Source organism: Giraffa tippelskirchi, chromosome 5, assembly GCF_054371585.1.
Source record: "Giraffa tippelskirchi isolate mGirTip1 chromosome 5, T2T-mGirTip1v1.2.pri, whole genome shotgun sequence".
Lineage (NCBI taxonomy): Eukaryota > Metazoa > Chordata > Mammalia > Artiodactyla > Giraffidae > Giraffa > Giraffa tippelskirchi.
In genome coordinates, this window is record NC_137279.1 from 152,969,971 (window position 1) to 152,986,031 (window position 16,061).

The following is a 16,061-nucleotide window of genomic DNA, read 5'->3' on the forward strand; positions in this document are numbered from 1 at the left end:
GGAGCTGCAGAAATGGAAATCTGCACAAGGACTTTATTTCTTACAGTTTGTACAAGGATTGGGGGTGTCCCTGATGTAAATGATGGTAAATAATTGTATCAGGCACTGCTTTCAATGGGTCTGGTAGGCCCAAGCACAAGGGTGATGTGTTCTCTTGAGCCCCACACCCTTGGTTGAGCCTTTGGTCCAGTCTTCTTTCCTCAGGGGCTCCTTGTGCACCCTGAGCATTAGCTCCTGCCAGCTGTGCCTCCTACTCATCTCTCAGACCTATCTTTCTCAGATGTCTCCACTGAAAAGGCCAAGTTCAAGACCTGAGCCTCTCTGACCCACATAATTGCTAAAGCTCCTGCTGGTCTTCCATCCACTCCCAAAAGGAGGGCGGAAGTATCTTTTTGTGAACGGATCTGATCAGGTTGCATCCCTGCTGAAATGCCTTCTCTGGCCTCTTGTTAACTATGGGATAAAGTCCAGGCTGTTTAGCCGGGCATATGATCTGACCTCTGCTGACCTCAGCAGTGTCATTTCCTGCCTCATAAAGTACTTCTGCCCCCAGTACTTCTTGTTCCAGCAAGGCTGAAGCATTTATGGTGCCCAGCAGTCTGGCTTCATAGACAACGCAACCTGTGCCCTGCACTTACAAGGGCTGTTTGATTTCATGCTCTGCTATACCCGTTTTGAAATTCTTAGTAATTTGTGAATAAGGTGCCGCACATTTCCATTTTTCTCTGGTCTCAGCAAATTATATAGCTGGTCCTGGTGCCCAAACATCACATTGCTTCCCTCCTCTGTGTATTGCACATACCCTTCTCTCTGCCTAGCATATCCTTCCCTTCATCTCCATCTCCTGTGCTCCTCTTAGTCTGTCAAAGCTGATTTGAATACCATTTCTTTAGTGAAACCTTCCCTGAACACCTGTCCATCTGCCCCAAACACATTAACCCCTCCCTTCTTTGTGCTACCCCTTTATGCTGCACAAACAACTACTATAATCTTTCCATGCTCTATGGTGATGAGTCATTTACCTGCCTGTCTTCCTCTGCTAGTCTTTGAACTCCTTAAGGAGTTCAAGGCCCATGCAGGGCCCAGGCAGTGGAACATAATAGTTAGGAACTCTGGAACCAGACTCTCTGGCTGAGAATCACCTTGGAGAGACCAGCTGGCTTCTTTGTGTCTTAGTTTCCTCATTTCACAAAAGGAGGATACTCATAGCACCTCACTTGAAGGGTTGTTTCTGTGAGGTTTGAATAAGATAATCCATGTAAAGTGCTTGGACTAGGACCTGGTATATAGGAATACTCAATAAATATTTCCTATTCTTAAACCCTATTCTCTTTTGTGTTCCTGGAACCTAGTACAGTGGCTAGTATGTTTGTTTTTTGAACATTTTTTGAATCCCTGTGCTGGCTGCCTGAAATATTTACAAAGTGAAATAAAACATGACCTCGCCTCTTAAAGAATTTGATTTTAGTCAGGGAGACAAGCAGTTAACAATCATGGTCCCCCTGATAAAATCCTAGGTGCAGGTCTCTTTGAGAGCACAGAAGAAAGGCATACAGATCTTCATGTGAAGCTTGATCGGAATTGTTCGGAATGCGTGAGCTAGCAAACATGGAGAAGGAGAAGATTATTCCAGGAAGAGGGAATAGCAGAGGCAAAGGCAGACAAGTGTGGAAGTTCTCCGTGTTTAGGGAACTATATTTCATGCAATGTGGCTGAAGCAAATGGTGTTTGGTGACATTTGGGGAGAGTAGAAAGGTAGATTGTCAGGACTAGCAAATAGATTTCAACTCTGATCTATTGGTAGTGGCCACCTGGAACATTGTATTAAGAAGCATTCTGAAGCCATGTCCAGTCTCTGTGGGGAAAATTGATGCAATCAATAGCTCCATTTGTAATGGGAGCAGAAGAACAGAGTGGAGCCTGTATGTCACATATCTGCCATTGCTGATAGATTAGGTAGGGCCTCATATGCTGTATGAAGACGTTGAACTTTATCCTGAAAACCACAGGGAATAATTGCAAGATTTTAAGTATGGGAGTGATGTGATCGTATTACATAATAGGTGGTCCATAAATGCTTGTTGAATTGAACTAACTGACTACGAGCCCCTCTTCCCTATTAATGATTTAGTGGATCAAATGAGCTCAAATGATTGGAACTCAGTGAATAAAACATGTATAATTGAGCCAATCGTGCTCAGAGGCACTGTGCTAAGTGCTGAAAGAATTAGAACAGCATCTAAAGGTGCTTAACATGCTCCCATGGTGTGGTTTACATAGTAAAACAGTCTGGTTCATGCTGCAGTTTCCAATAGAGGTTTAAAGTGGTATTAATAATTTATGCAGCTATAATATTTCATGCTATGAGTTGGATATATCCCAAAAGAAAGACTTCCAGGGGGCTTTTTGAACCTTTAACCATCCTGTTCATTACAAATCAAATAGCATGGAAATGATTGAAAGAAACAGATTGGAATGCTTTAAAACATAAATCCATTGATATATGTTTTTATAATTTTTTCTAATAGTTTTTTATTTATACCTAGGTGAAAAGGGCTCTGAAATTTGGGCTATTATAAAAAACAAATTCCCTGACCTATTGTTTATTAATAAAACGAACTAGTCTTATTAATAAAATAAATTAAAATTCTGTAAAGTTAGCATTTGCCATAGTAACCGTTCTCTTTTAACTGTGACAGGTTAAAAAAATCTTGTGAGTTGTGTTTCTGAAAGAATACACAAAGGAAGACTATCTTCAACAAGTATAGTATAGAAGCCAAAGGCATATATTTCTATTTATCTTTCTTTGATTCCAAAGGGATTTAAGGTAGTATAGGATAATGCAAACAATGTAGCAAGGGAAATTAATTTAAAATAACTATGAAACATGGGGTGGGCTTCCCTGGTGTCCCAGCGGTAAAGAATCCACCTGCCAAACAGGAGGCACGGGTTCAATCCCTAGGTTGCAGAGATTCCCTGGAGAAGGAAATGGCAACCCACTCCAGTATTCTTGCCTGGGAAATCCCATGGACAGAGGAGCCTGGTGGGTTACAGTCCATGGGGTCACAAGAGTCAAACATGACATAGCGACTGAACAACAACATGAAAGATAGAGCAAAGGGAATTTGAGTGCAAAAAATCTAACAAAGTCCACTTGTGAGATTAGAGCACTGCTCATAAGAAAATGCATGTATCTCAAATCTCAAGAGACTCAAGCTGAATGAGTTCTTATTACAGATCAAACAGAAAACAGAAGTAAGGGACATTTTTGATTTAATTAATTTAAGTGGAAAGACAAAAAGTAGATTTTTCAGATAATGGCCTATAAATGATTTTAAAAATCAGTGAAGATATCCAGATTAAGTTGAAAATTTGTACCACATTGACTAACCATGTCACACCTTCTTGTGTGTGTCTGTTTTGTCTTTGCAGTTTCTGGCATTTCCTTTCTTTGACTTCCTATCATTATAAAGGCTGACAATGGTCAGAGATCAGTATAGGAGTTTTGTCTTTGTGTAAATATTCTTTGCAGTCACATTTCAGGAGTTGAGGGTAAGAGGAAAGGAGTTGGGCTGCAAACAACTTGAAAAGATAGCGTTATGTCTGTGTTACTGGGATCTGGGACAGTTTCTAATACATAATGAATTCTCAGTAATTGTGAGTTGAAAGAAGAAATGAAGCTTCACAGAATTTATTAATCCTTACAAAATTCATAACCATGGGACTTCCCTGGTGGTCCACTGGTTAAGACTTTGCCTTTCAATATGGGCATGCAGGTTCAATCCCTGGTTGGGGAGTTAAGATCTCACATACCCTGAGGTCAAAAAACCAAAGCATAATGAAGAAGCAATATTGTAACAAATTCAATAAAGACAAAAAAAAAATGGTCCACATAAAAGAAAATCTTAAAAGAAATGCATAGCCACTCAAGATTTATGCCTATATGATACATTTGCCATTGCTTCCCAAACTCAGTATTTAGCTTGTATGATCATGTTACCTGGACATTTTGTTCTAGAAGGATCTAGACTACAATAAAACCTTAAGAAGAAGGTACATTAGGAAGACAGAAATGGAAGTTAAAACAAAAAAAAATCAAAGAGAGGGCACACAGCAGTTCCTTTTCATTGCTACTCTTGTTGTTTGTTGCTTCCTTATTTCGATATTTTATAAAAACAGGAAGATCTCCAGGGCCTTAGACAACACTCTCCCACTTCCAACAGCTGCCCCTTATTCTCAGAAAGGATTTTTTTTCAGCTTCCTTCCACTGAGACTTTAGAACACTTGAGAGATTTGGGAAGGAAAGAAGAGATCACTTTCTTTTTTTAATCAGGGTCTGCTTTGTGCCAGGTGCTCCACCAAGAAATTCAGCAGCGATTATATTATCTAATGCTCACAGAATTTTGATAGGCAGGTATACTCTCACTTTATCAGTGAAGAAACTACTGCTCACAAAACTATCTAACTTCAGGCATTATAAATAATGAGCTAGGGCTAGGATTCATCCACAGGTTTACCTAGTTTCTTTGCCTCTTACTGTGCAGGAGAAGTATTTCTCCCACTCTCAAAACTTTCTGTTTTTCTTGTTTTAATTGTTGAGCAAGACCCTCTGTGCTCCATGATCATGAAGATGTAGTAATCTCCCCGTGGAATGGGCCTTAATATAGTTTTTTATTTCTAATACATTTGGCATTAACTGTTATCATCGCAGATTAATCTAGTTGTCCAGGTACTTTACAATAGTCTATTGTTTGAGTAGAGAAAAAGGAGGCATAGCAAGTATATAGAAAAATACTTTCTGTGCTGTCACAAAGTACATCTCCAGTTCCATGAGCTGCCCATTAAAGTGTGTTACTCAAATTATCAATATGATATAATGATGATGATGAGAACAATGGTGATAGCACTCTTATTTACTGAGCATTTAATATGTATCCAGGATTGTTTTAAACACTCCTACTACGTCATTTAACCTTAGGATAACCTTACAAAGTAGATATTATTGTCCTCACTTTGCAGAGGAGAAGCTGGAAGCTCAGGGCAGTAATTTGCTGAGTTCTTACAGTACTAAATGGCAGAGCTGGGTTTGAACCCAGATTTGATGTTCCTGCCCCTATTTTTAGTCACAATGCCAAACACCCTTCGACAGTAACAACTGGTTTATGTTGCTATCCTTAGATTTTAGTTTTGCTTTCATGTCTCTACCAGAGTTGTATTTGTTAGATTTTAGTTTCTAGTATACTTTGTGTGTATGTCTGTGTGTCTTGTGTGTGGGTGTAGTTAATTCTGCCATAAAGGATAATTCTACCAACATTTCCACAGCGTCAAGAGTCTTCCTGGACAAAATATGCTGGTTTTGTCAAGTAACTTTAATTTTGCTATAATTTATAATGCTTATTTCCCATAACAGTCAGTCTTCAGAACAAGCTATTATATTACTTTACTTTCACACATATGCGCATATATATATATATATATATGTATATGGCACACCTCATTTTATTGTGCTTCACTTTATTGCACTTTACAGATACTGAGTTTCTTTTCTTTTTTTTTCTTTTTAACAAATTGAAGGTCTGTGAAACAACCCTGCATTGAGCAAGTCTATAGGCTCCATTTTCCAACAGTATTTGCTTACTACTTTGTGTCTCTGAGTCACGCTTTGGTAATTCTCAAACTATTTCAAACTTTTCCATGATTTTTATGTTTGTTATGGTGATCTGTGATCAATTATCTTTGATGTTACTACTACAACTCACTGAAGGCTCAGATGTCGATTAGCATTTTTTAACGATGAAGTTTCTAAACTAGGCGTGTACGTTTTTTAGATATAATGTTACTGCACACATAGATTACAGTATAGTGTAAACGTAACTTTTATATGCACTAGGAAACTAAAAAATGTATGTTATTCACTTTTTTATGATGTTCTCTTTGTTACAGTGGTCTGAGGGTTTCCCAGGTAGGGCTAGTGGTAAAGAACCCTCCTGCCAATACAGGAGACGTCAGAGAAATGGGTTCAATCCCTGGTTCGGGAAGACCCCCTGCAGGAGGGCATGGCAACTCACTCCAATATTCTTGCCTGGAGAATCCCATGGACATAGGAGCCTGGTGGGCTACAATCCATAGGGTCACAAAGAGTCAGACACGAAGCGACTTAGCACTCACACACACTGATCTGGAATCGAGCAGAGATACTGAGGTATGCCTATATATAATATGAAAAGCATATGCATAAATCTCAGTGGCATTATTTTGCCCTTAAGGTGAAATGATATCCCCTTCTCACAGTCTAGCTTCTGCCACTTCTCACTCACCTAATATGTACTGAGTATCTACGGTAAGGCAGTTCCTCTGTTAGACATCCAGGACACTGAGATCAAAGGGCATGTTCCTGTACACAAGAAATCCATAATAACATATTCCAGTTTATGTTTAAAGCACAGATAAAGGTGATCTTAAGTCAGTGGAATAGTCCAAGTTTAATTAGTGAAATATATCCTGGTTATCCCACTCCTTACCCTCCACAGAAACTCTTTTATGATATGGCAACAATTAATAAAGTACCTGTCTTCAATGTGCAGAGTAAGAGATGCCCAACAGCCTACGAAAACATGCTAGTTAGCTCCAAAAGTTCCCCACAGTCCGAGAGCACTAGATAGAGAAGGGGGTCCCAGGAACTAAGAGAGATCGCCGTCATAACAATCAGAAGATTCTGTTAGTTTAACGCTGTTATCCAAAGCCTTCAAAAACAAGTCCTGTAGTGGAATCCTGGTTCTTCAGTCACTGTCTCATGTTGCTATGTTACATAACCCTTCCTGAGCCTCAACGTCCTTATTTGTAAAAAAGATTATAATATCTTTTTTTGCTTCTGCTTATGTATTCATTCACTTGATATAAAGAGCCTACTCATTAGAAAAGACCCTGATGCTGGGAAAGACTGAAGATGGGAGGAGAAGGAGATGACAGAGAATGAGATGGTTGGATGGCATCCCGACTCAATGGACATGAGTTTGAGCAAGCTCTGGGAGATAGTGAAGGACAGGTAAGCCTGGCGTGCTGCAGTTCATGGGGTTGCAAAGAGTCAGACACAACTGAGCAACTGAACAACAAATGTATTCATTCCTCCAGAAAATATTTTTAAAAATATCCACTTGAGCTAGGCACTGGATAAACAATGTTCAACAAGGCAGATACTGCTCCTGCCCTCATGAACATTACAGCCTGGTGAAAGAAAGAGGCAATAAATGAACTAGGTGCTACAACAGAGAATAAAGAGGGGGAAAGTGTTTGCAGTAGGTTGTCAGAGCATACTTCTCTGCAAAGGTGACACTTAGGCAGACATCTAAAACATGGAAAGAGCATGCTTTGTAAACAGCAAGTGGCAAATGTATTTGGGGTATAGGAAGTGATTTGTGCAAAGGCTCTGAGTTGGTAAAGAGGAGCTGAGAAACTGAAATCAGCCTAGTAGTTTGAAAAATACAAAGGAGGGCATGATCCTATAAAGTGGATATTGTCTACACTCAAATCCAGTACTTCCACTCCTGGGTATATATGCTAGAGAAATTCTTGAATTTGTCTACTAGGAGACACATAAGAATACTTCTATTAGCACTAAACTTTGTTCATGATAACACAAAACTAAAACAATCCAAACACTGACAGAAGAGAAGAGAAGTAAATATTGGTGCAGTCCCATCCTGAAATATTATACAGTGGTGAAAATGAGTGAATTGTAACTACTAAAACCAATAAAGATAAATATTATAAACCCTACTTTAAGTGGAGAAAACAAATAATTAAAAAACAACTTACAGTATTATTTACCATGTATTTAAATAATCTTAGAATACTCAAAAAATTAATTGTATATACATATTGTATTGTAAAAGTATTTTTAAAAAGCAAGGAAATTGAAACTTTTGTTTCTAGCCAAGATGTTGGAATGAAGAGTAAATTTACCCTTTTCCTTAAATAAATAGGAAACTAGAAAATTGTATGAAACAATAGCTTTCAGAAAGTGGACAACAGCAAAGCAGTGCTGTAATGTCTGAGTGAAGGAAAACAAATAAGGTGAGATATGTATTGGCACTAGCTTACCCTCTGGAAAGAGTTGCCAGGTGGTAGAATAGAAAGGGGGAACCCAAACAGAGTCCAGTGATTCTTTCTGAGTTGGAAGCAGAGACTGGAGTTAGGGGAGAATAAGGCAGCCAAAATTTGCTGGGCAGAGTACTGCAGACGAGGGAGCTGGGAAGAAAGAGAGCTCCAGAAATCTGTAGAAGGGTCAACCAAATGTTTATGACTGAGTAATTATCTATGCTTGAATGAGATGGACTTACCCGAGGTCAGGGAAAGATCTCTCAGAAAAGAATAGTCTTAACATAGGACTGAGCAAAGTTCTTGTTCCCACAAGTCAGAATGGAAAGACCTCATAATATACGAGGCATCAGGTAGGAAACTAAAGGTCAAACATCTCAGCAATGGGCCTAAAACCATGCTAAAGGCTGCTGTGGACCCCAAAGAAAAAGTGTAAAAAAAAGTTTGAAAAGGGCATGGCAACCCACTCCAATATGCTTGCCTAGAGAATCCCCATCGACAGAGGAGCCTGGTGGGCTACAGCCTATGGGATCATAAAGAGTTGGACACAACTGAGTTGACTAAGCACAGCACAGCACAGACATACTTACATATCACTTTTGAAATTTGTGTGTGTGTGCTAAATCCAATACCCAGGTCCATCTGGAATCAGTTTTTTGTGACCGATTTTCATTTCCTGTGTGTGGGTCATATTTTTATGTTTCTTTGTGTATCTCATAATTTTTTTTTGTTAAAAAGCAAACATTGTAGATAATATGTGTAATGATTTTGGATTTTGTTTTATTCTTCTTTTTGTTTTTTGGTTTCAATAGGTAAATAACTTGTCTATTCAAAATTGTGAAGTCCACTTCCCTAGACTGTATAGCCACTGAAGGTTCTGCTCAGGTTTGCTGTTTTGTTTTGCTTCCTAGAAGAGGAGTGCTTAGCTCCCCAAAGTCTCTTCCATATCTTCATAGCTTATTGGTACACCCATGATTTGGGCAGAGGTTATGCTCAGAAACCTCAAGCCAGCAAGGCTTTCACTCCCTGCTGTCTGAGTTGTGTGTTGGCTGAGGAGCACATTTAAAAGCAGAGCATCAGGACTTCCCTCATGGCCCAGTCATTAAGAATCTGCCTGCCAGGGCTTCCCTGGTGGCTCAGTGGTAAAGAATCCCCCTGCTAATGCTGGAGACACGGGTTTGATCCCTGGTCAGGGAGGATCCCACATGGCTCAGAGCAGCTAAGCCCGTGCACCACAACTATTGAGCCTGGAAACCACAACTACCGGGTCCACATGCAGCAGCTGCTGAAGCTCGCCTGCCATAGAGCACGTGCTCTGCAACAAGAGAAAACTGCACGCTGCAAACTACAGAAAAGCCCACACAGCAATGAAGACCCAGAACACCTCAAAATAAAAATAAATAAATTAATTAAAATTATTTTAAAAAAAAGAATCTGCCTGCCAGTGCAGGAAACATGGGTGCCATCCCTGCTACAGGAAGATTTCACATGCAACGGGGCAACTAAGCCCATGTGCCGCAACTACTGAGCCTGTGCTCTAGAACCCATAAGCTGCAACTACTGAGTCTGGTGTCTCAACTAGAGAGCTCGCGTGCTATCAACTACAGAGCCCACAAGCTTGGAGCCTGGGCACCACAACTAAAATGAAGCCGAAGCACTGCAATGAAAGATCCTGCATACTTCAACTAAGATCCAATGCAGCAAAAATAAATAAATACATGAATATTTTAAAGACACACACACAAGACACTCACTGGAATAGCTAAAGTTGAAAAGACAGACCATACCAAGTGTTAATGGTGATATGGAGCAACTGGACTCACATATTACTGGCGAGCTGAAAAAATGGTGCAACTGCTTTGAGAAAAGCTGGGTAGTTCCTTATGAAATTAAACATATACTTTCCATAGAATCCAGAAATTTCCTCCTTGGGTATTTACCCAAGAGAATTGAAAATATATGTTCACACAAAGACCTGTACCTGAATATGTAAAACAGCATTCATCAGAATAGCCAAAACCTGGAAAACACTCAGATGTCCCTCAATTGGTGAATGGATAATATTGAGGTGTAGCCATGCAATAAAATACTATTCAGCATAAGGAATAAACAATTGAGATATATATATATATATATACACACACACACACACACATATATATAAAACAATGTGGATGAATCTCAAAAAAATTATGCTAACTGCCAAACAAAAAACAACCATATTGTATGATTCCTTTTATAAAAAAATCTAGAAAAGGCAAGACTGTATTATAGAAATCAGTGGTTTTTAGAGGCTGAGGGTGGGGGTAGAGATTGACTGCAGAGGAAAAAGAGAACTTTGGGGGGTTAAAGAAGTATGCCAGATTATGATTATGGTGATGGGTACATGATGGTGTATATTAAGCAAAATGCACTGAATTGTACTCTTAAATTATGTGAATTTCATTGCACAAATTATTTTATAATATATCTGACAAAGAAAAATCCAAGGGAATGATAAAAACAAAATTCAGATAGTGGTTGCCTTTGGAAGGGATGCAGGGAGACAGAATATGAGAGCTGTATATAAGAGCATTGACTGTTGGTGATTTTTTAATAGTTTCTCTGTATACTAAGTTTTAATGAAAAACAATAGAGGTATGAGTGAATAAGGGACTTGAAGTGTAGACACATGCAGACCATTTTAGAGAAATAAAGCAGTGGCTACAGAAGAATGTTATGTCAAAGCTTTTTTTTTGTTGTATGTTTATTTTTAAATATAGGAAACACTAAAGCATGCTTTTACACCAGTGAGAATGACTCATTAGAAACGGAGAGAACAATGACAAAAAAAATGGAACAAAGAAGGAGCAAAGTCCTTGGGAGAGCAAGAGAGAATGGCTGCTGGAGCCAAGTGGAAGGACTGGACCTTGGTCATAGGAAGGTCTCTTCCTCCAAGGTAACAAGAGGGAAGAAGATAGGTACAAATTCAGTTAGGCTTAGGAACTTAATGATTGGAAGATGAAGCAATTTCCTTTTGAAAATTCCTCTTTTCTCAATGAAGTATGATTAAGACCACCAGCAGAAGTGGGAAAGAGTAGGATTTTGTAGGAGAGTGTTTGAAATAGGCATCTGGAGAGTGTAGTGAGGATCCCATTCATGAAATACATGAAATATATCAGTGCCTGATATATATACATCTTCCTTCTACATCATGTACCCACTTCAGCTACACTCTGCCTCCATGGGCTGAGGGTTATTTATGCCCATGACTGTGGTCTGGTGGGGAGAAGTGCTCAGTAATGAGTAAGAGTCAGCAGAGGAGGCAGCTGTCTTCCTGGCAGTCTCCTTGTCCTGAATTTGCAGTCAAAAACATTGCTAGAGATCTGTTTACAGCGTTTTGCAATCCACGGAGGGTGAGGAAGGCCTCTGCTGAACATTTTGCTTCCTAATCTAATGTTTCCAGCTAGGCCTCTGCTAAACAGAATGTTTCCTCAGGTAGTTTTTTATTTGAGGAGTTTATATGTGGTGTTTTTGATGTGTACTAAATCAATCAGGTGATTTTTCCTTTGGTTATATTCCCATTCTTTGTATTATACTATAATATAGTCTATACATATGTGCATGTATACATTATATGATATACTATAACACTATTTCCTGCTTAGTATATAACTTGCACTTTGTCTTTCTGCCTGTCTGACATTGTACATGTTCAATAAATAGAGAATGAAATAAATCAATCAATCAAAGTGTATTTATTGAATATTTATTGCAGTGCTTTGCTAGACAGCTTTAGCAAAAAGTGCAGATAGCCACCACCTTCATGTCACCTACAATCTTGTTGGTAAGGTGACTGAACTGAACTGGCAACATATACTTGTTAAGGTGATGGCACAGTACAATATTAGGGCTTCCCTGGTGGCTCTGTGGTAAAGAATCTGCCTGCCAATGAAGGAGATGCAGGTTCAATTGCTAGGTTGGGAACATCCCCTGGAGAAGGAAATGGAGGAAATGAAGGAAATGGATAAGCAAACCCACTCCAGTATTCTTGCCTGGGAAATCCCATAGACAGAGAAGCCTGGCGGGCTACTGTCCATAGGGCTGCAAAAGAGTCAGACATGACTTAGTGACTAAACAACAATTTGGAGTTGAATTTGAAGTCATATAAACCAACTAAATTTATGATTTTGGGACCTGCTGCATGAAATTATCTTGTTAATTAAATGCCACATTTAAAGGGCAGGCAGTTGTTTTCTCATCTGTAAAATGAAGACTACAGCCGCATCTATTTCTCAGGGTCATTATGGGAATTGTGTGATAACAATGCTAAGCAGAGGGACTTCCGTGGTAGTCCAGTGGTTAACAATCTGCCTTCTAATGCAAGGGACACAGGTTCAACTCCTGATGGGGAAACTAAGATCCCACCTGCCTCAGGGCAGTCTGTGCACTGCAGCTTCTAAGCCTACACTCCAGTGACTAGGGTAGCCTGTGTGCTACAACGGAAGATCCTGTGTGCAGCAACTAAGACCCAACACAGCCAAAAGTAAAATAAATGTTAAAAAACAAACAAAAACAAAGCACAAAATAAGAACAATACTAAGTAGACTGTCTGTAGTATTGCATTTGTTTCTTCACAGCAACTCTGTGAGGTGGGAAGATTCTTATGTCTACTTTATACATTAGGGAACTAAAATATAAATAGATCAATTAATTTTTCAAAGATCATATGACTAATACTTGGTAGAATCAAGGGATGCAAACCCAGGCAGTCTTTTAACTACAAGCTAATAACAGTAATGGTAATAGCAGAAAGAACAGTGCTACTAGCAGGGAATAGCAGAAATAAGAATAAAGAGAGATCACTTGGAGAGGAGTAGGCACAAAAGACTTCTTGGTAGAGGGATTTGAGACTGGCTTTTTTTTTCTTTAATTAATTTATTTATTTTAATTGGAGGCTAATTACTTTACAATATTGTAGTGGTTTTTGCCATACATTGACATGAATCAGCCATGGGTGAGATTGGCTTTTAAATATCGCAAGATTTCTACAGGCAGTGAAAGAGAAAGTCTTCCCAAAGCAGAGGGCAATTGCCAGCAAAAGCTTAGAGTCTGGATAGGAGCTGGCTTGCTTGTGGAGCTAGACCCTTCGATGCCTATAAAGGGTCTGCCTCACAGGGAAATAGTGTAAAGTGAGGCCAGAAGAGATGGCTAGTGCCTAACGTGGTGAGAACTAAACATTAGAACAAGATATTTGTTGGTAAGTTTCTATGAGCAAAGGGAGTCTTTCATTTGGCGTGCAGGACTTCTCTGGTGGTCCAGTGGTTAAGAATTATCTGCCAATGCAGGGGACACGGGTTTGATCCTTGGTTCTGGAAGATTCCACATGCCTCAGGGCAACTAAGCCTGTGCGCCACTACTACGGAGCCCGTGGTGTACAAGAGACGTCACCGCAGTGAGAAGCCCGAGTTCCACCACAAAGGGTAGTCCTCTCTTGCCGCAACTAGGGAAAACCCACACACAGCAACAAAGACCCAGCGCAGCCAAAAATAAATAAATAAACAATCCGATGTGCAAGCCTGGAACTGCAGATACAGACTAGGGGAGAAATAAAGATTTGGGATTTGTGGGCCCCAAAGTGGTAAAAATACAGCTTACACTTGCACAGAGCTTGAGAGTTTGCTTAGTGCTTTCACACCTAAGGTTTTTGCTGATGCTCAAAATAACCTTGTCCTTGGAGTGGCCAGGTAACTCCCATTATGTGAGTTACCACCTGTGAAATGCTTACTTTAAAGAGTGTGCTTAATTAAGGTCCCTTTCTTTTTACAGACAAGAAAATGAGGGTCAAGTAGCTTGCTCAAGTTCATGGAGCTAGTAGTGTTGGAGCTAGGGCTAGAACACAACTCCTTTCTCCCAGCTTATTCAGTTTTCCACACTTTATGATGTCAGCCCAGTTATCAGTTCTGTATAATTGATCCAGCAAACAACTGAGCACCTATTGTATGTCTCATAAAGCTTTAGGGATGCAAGCTATAGGGATGCAAAGACAAATATGTGTCATGCTCGCACACCATTGGCGAGAACAGACTTAATTTTTTTTTTAAGCAATTTGACAAGTGAGATGGCAGTGAGTACACAAGTCTTAGTTTTCACTCCAGGAGATGGTGAAGGACAGGGAAGCCTGGTGTGCTGCAGTCTATGGGGTTGCAAAGAGTTGGATACGACTTAATGACTGAACAAACCAAGTACAAGTTTTATGGAAGGGGTGCATGTGGGAGAATGGCTTCACAGAGAAGGCTAAGTTTGCACTGAGCCATGTGTCAAAGTACACTCTCATAGAATGTCTGAGTCCCGCAATGAACCCTTGAAGGGTGTCAAGTGCTAGTGGGCACGCTGGAACCAAGGAGCCTCCCTGGGGGAGGGATCATGCAAGTGAGGGACAGAGCGAGTAGAGGATGTAGCAGCCAGGAGAGTGTATTTTGGGCCTCCCTCCAAGAGCACAGGATGTGAGGAGAGCACAGATGAAAGCCCCGAGCTGCCCTGTTCCCAGAGTGCACAAGTGGAAGTGAAACTCCCTGGGCTGCTCCCTGCCAGTGTCAGAGTTTGGTCAAAGGTACCACAGCCAGGTTATTCCTGCTCAACAAGTACTCTGACAAGTACTCTTTGCTCCAGAGCTCAGCAGCCTGACCAGCACTTTCTCCGAGCTGCACAGCAGGCAGCCTGGTCTCTTCCCACTCAGCTTGCCTCACCTGCTCCTGCTCCCTCTCTCTGGATTGACACACAGAGTTAGACAGGGAGAGACACCAAGGACAAAACACTTGGGAGGGACTTCCTTGGCAGTCTAGTGGGTCAGTTCAGTTCAGTTCAGTCGCTCAGTCATGTCCGACTCTTTGCGACCCCATGAATTGCAGCACGCCAGGCCTCCCTGGCCATCACCAACTCCCGGAGTCTACCCAAACCCATGTCCATCGAGTCGGTGATGCCATCCAACTATCTCATCCTCTGTCATCCCCTTCTCCTCCCGCCCCCAATCCTACCCAGCATTAGGGTCTTTTCCAATGAGTCAACCCTTCGCATGAGGTGGCCAAAGTATTGGAGTTTCAGCTTCAACATCAGACCTTCCAATGAACACCCAGGATTGATCTCCTTCAGGATGGGTTGATTGGATCTCCTTGCAGCCCAAGGGACTCTCAAGCGTCTTCTCCAACACCACAGTTCAAAAGCATCAATTCTGCGGCGCTCAGCTTTCTTCACCGTCCAACTCTCACATCCATACATGACCACTGGAAAAACCATAGCCTTGACTAGATGGACCTTTGTTGGTAAAGTAATGTCTCTGCTTTTAAATATGCTATCTAGGTTGGCCATAACCTTCCTTCCAAGGAGTAAGCGTCTTTTAATTTCATGGCTGCAATCACCATCAGCAGTGATTTTGGAGCCCAAAAAAATAAAGTCTGACACTGTTTCCCCATCTATTTGCCATGAAGTGATGGGACCAGATGCCATGATCTTAGTTTTCTGAACGTTGAGCTTTAAGCCAACTTTTTCACTCTCCTCTTTCACCTTCATCAAGAGGCTCTTTAGTTCTTCTTCACTTTCTGCCATAAGGGTGGTGTCATCCGCTTATCTGAGGTTATTGATATTTCTCCCGGCAATCTTGATTCCAGCCTGTGTTTCTTCCAGCCCAGCGTTTCTCATGATGTACTCTGCATATAAGTTAAATAAGCAGGGTGACAATATACAGCCTTGACGTACTCCTTTTCCTATTTGGAACCAGTCTGTGGTTCCATGTCCAGTTCTAACTGTTGCTTCCTGACCTGCATACAGGTTTCTCAAGAGACAGGTCAGATGGTCTGGTATTCCCATCTCTTCCAGAATTTTCCACAGTTTATTGTGTCTAGTGGTTAAGGCTCCACAATTCCAGTGCAGGGGATGTGGGTTTGATCCCTGGCTTCCCTGGTAGCTCAGCTGGTGAAGAATCCGCG